We start from the raw sequence: 3,738 nt of genomic DNA on the forward strand, positions 1-3,738 counted from the left end.
TGGACAACTTCCATTGTATGATGCAACTTTAATTATTATTCATACATCTTTGAAAGTATATAATATATTCTCTTTTGGTTAAAAAATAAAACAAACGAAAAATCAATATTTTAATATAATGTAAGATTTTATATTTAATACAATTGTAAAATGTAATCAATATGGAAAGGCAAAAATTAATTATTTTAAAGCAGAGCATTGATGGTTGTTGTTGTCAAAAGTATTCTTTAAAAAACAAAAAAATAAAGAAAATTAACCACATTGATTATGTATTTTATAAAAGCTCTGAAAAATCATTAAATTTAATATTTACACATTTGTAATTAACTAAGGTCCATATGAAAACTTCAACGATGGAGAAGTAACCAAAATACGATACAAAATTAACTTACTCTATACAAAAAACAACAGTTTTAAAATTTCAAAAAAAATACAACTACGATTACAAATCAGCGTCGTTTAACTTGCAGCGATTTTGTTTTGGTGTGAAAGCACAGATATTTTCTTGTGTTTCTGCAAAAAACATATTTAACCTATGAGTTTCCTCGTTTCACGATTTTTCTACAGCTAAATATGTATATTATGTAGTATCATACCAATTATTACATATTCAGGTACATCAATTATTATTTGTGAAATTCGGTATCGTAATTATCCTATAGTTAACGTTAAAATATGTGTATCTCTATGTTCTAGGTATATAAACTGAGGAATACAATTTACGATATTCTTTGAAAACAATCGTTATATTTAATTTATTGTTTTTAACTGTAACATATAATATATTATCAATTTATAATAATATTAATGACAATATTAAATTTACACAAATGTACAAAAATGTTTATTTTTTTCAAAATTTTGTGATATATTATGATTTACTGCGAGTTTTACATTAAAATGCTTCAAAAATGTTTATTATTGAAAACTAGTTGCAAAATAAATCATTGAAAACAAATGTATATTATTGTATACATAAATTGACTGAATATCATTTTTTTCCGTTTAAGTAAAATTTTACCATATGATAACTTGTATACAAAGATTCTTAGCAAAAATGTAAAATAAATATTAAGTTTATCATAAGTATAACGCAATAATTTTGAAATATTGCAATTTTCTACTACGCAAAAGATAGAATATTAAATTAATAATATAGCTTTAATAAAACATTAAAATTACATTCAATGAAGATGATCTACCGAGAACTAATAACAATAATGAGGGTTGGTACCACTTTTTTCCAGCATTAATAAATTGTAAATAGGTCATTCCTTTAAACATATTTTAATAGTACCTCAAAATAAAAATAGTATTATTTCTAAGTTGAATATTCAATTTGTTTGTATTCCCTGAATTTTTGCATATCTACAATTTAGTTGATTTATTATTACGTGTCACGGTATCGCTCCAATTTTCATTCGACCTATTTACCGCTTTCATTAGAGTGAATCTAAAGTACGAGATACCATATTATCGTCTATGGGCCTAAGTAAAATAATTCAACTGTGGTTTACCTCAAGATTCATTGAATTATTTTTATGCGTTCATCGTAAAACGATCGACGTGCAATTTTTATATCTTACTAGTATAGGTACAGAAAATTAAAAAAGAAATTGATATTTGTAGCACGATACTTAACCGAAAGTTGAAACAAATAGTGAGTTTCTCAGACAAATCATATACATCTACTGTATTTCGATAAACACAGAGAAAATAATTTATAATATTGATCTTTAAGTTAGACCCGTATGTGTTGTACCAATATGTATGAATAATGTGCATAACATACTTGCAAATTTACGTTCAACAGTTCCCATTAAGTTTCGTTAGTTCTAATATTGGATTATAGGTAAACAGGGTGATTCACCAAGCATACTCACACTAATTTTTTCTTTAATAGTGAACTTATTCAAAAACTGATTTTTGGAATTTTTAAATATACTGAAACAAAATTGTTTTATATTTCCTGCCTACTTAAGAAGTGTCCTATAGTGATAAAAACTTGTATATTTTTCAAATGAGAATTTTTTTTTAAAACTTAGTTGTACCTAATTTAAAGCTTCTTAGTTGTTAAAATTTTGGTACTAAGAATAATAGTCCTTACAAATGGTTTTAGAAAAATATAAAATAGACGTAATATTGGAACTAGTATTTTTTATACTTGGACCATTTTTACAAATTGATATATTAATATTAATGACTAAAATATTAAAATCACCACTGTCCCCATTTATCCATTAAACCCATTACCATTGAGCACAAAGTTAAATAACTCAAACATAAAACGTACGAATTTTGATTCTGATACGTCAATGTTGGCAGAAAAATATCAACGGAATAGTTTACAGTTAAAAAGAGAGGGGGGGGGGTTATTTTAAAAAACAGAAGTTTTTATCTCCACAGGACACTCCTTAAGTAGGTAGTACAAAAAATCTTAAGAATTTGAAAATATGGCCTTATGTATAGGTATATTTAAAAAATCCAAAAATCAGATTTAAAATAACTGCATTATTGAAGAAAAAAGGGGTAAACATTCTTGGTGAACCACATTGTATACATTTTTTTTTAAATTTATTTTCTCTTGTTACATACCTACATACCTATATATACTTACATAGGTAACAAATGACAGTTAAATGTAGAAAAAATATTTAAAAATCAGGGGCGCCATTTCAGTTTTTTTTTTAAGTGTGCAAACAATTAAAGAGGCCATTTTTTTCCCACCTCCAGGCCAATCGTTAAAAAAACGTTTCTAGTGTTTTCAGTTTTTCATTACAGATTCATTACAGTATCAAAAACATATTTTTATAGTTAACACATTACATTTTACCGTTCATACATTCTGTGCATATACTGTATTATGTATAGTAAAGATATTTTTAGATAGAATAGATGCATATTATTATTATTATGTCTTTTGTCTATCAGTAACCAGGGGCGAACTGGCCCAGGGTGCTATACACCAAGTAGCACCCCAGGCCCCCGATTACCACAGTCGGTATATGGTATAATACTGGTATAATACGGTATTATACAAAATAAAAATAAAATAACATATTTCAACATCTCTACAAATAAACAACATGTTATCCTTAATTTTTTTTTATATTTACTTATAAAACTAAGGGCTCTTTCCTAATTTAGGTAGGTTTGAAAAAAAATTACGGGCCCCTAATTAATTTTGCACCCCTGGCCAAAAATAGCCAGTCCGCCCCTGTCAGTAGCCACTTACCATTTACACATATTTGTGTGCCAGTGGATAAAGTGATACCGATATCAATTTATCAATTATCGAATTAAAGAACACAATATTATAATATTATTTATGATTATCAGTGAATAGCTGCGGTGCATGCACAATTAAAGATTGGCAAACTGAAGGCCATCTGGCCATAGTATTAATTAGGCCTAGGCCAATTGTGGATAACACAATTACAGGGTGTGCGAGTGCGCACCCTGCCCCCCCCCCCAAATGGCGCCCCTGTTAAAAATCAACGTTGTCAGTTTGTAAAAATAGAAATAACATTGTAATAGGTATTATGTACTCGTATGATCTAGTAACTGTTAAAACTCTACAAATTAAATAAAGCGTATATTTTAATTTGTAATATCTTAAAATAATATGTGGAATTTAAGTCGGCTTAAAAGTCAGAGGAGATATTTATATAATAGTATATAATAGTATATTGTTCTAAGCACATACTATTATTATAGCTGGGATAATGTTAGCAATTG

Source organism: Acyrthosiphon pisum, chromosome X (genome assembly GCF_005508785.2).
Source record: "Acyrthosiphon pisum isolate AL4f chromosome X, pea_aphid_22Mar2018_4r6ur, whole genome shotgun sequence".
In the NCBI taxonomy this organism is placed as follows: Eukaryota; Metazoa; Arthropoda; class Insecta; order Hemiptera; family Aphididae; genus Acyrthosiphon; species Acyrthosiphon pisum.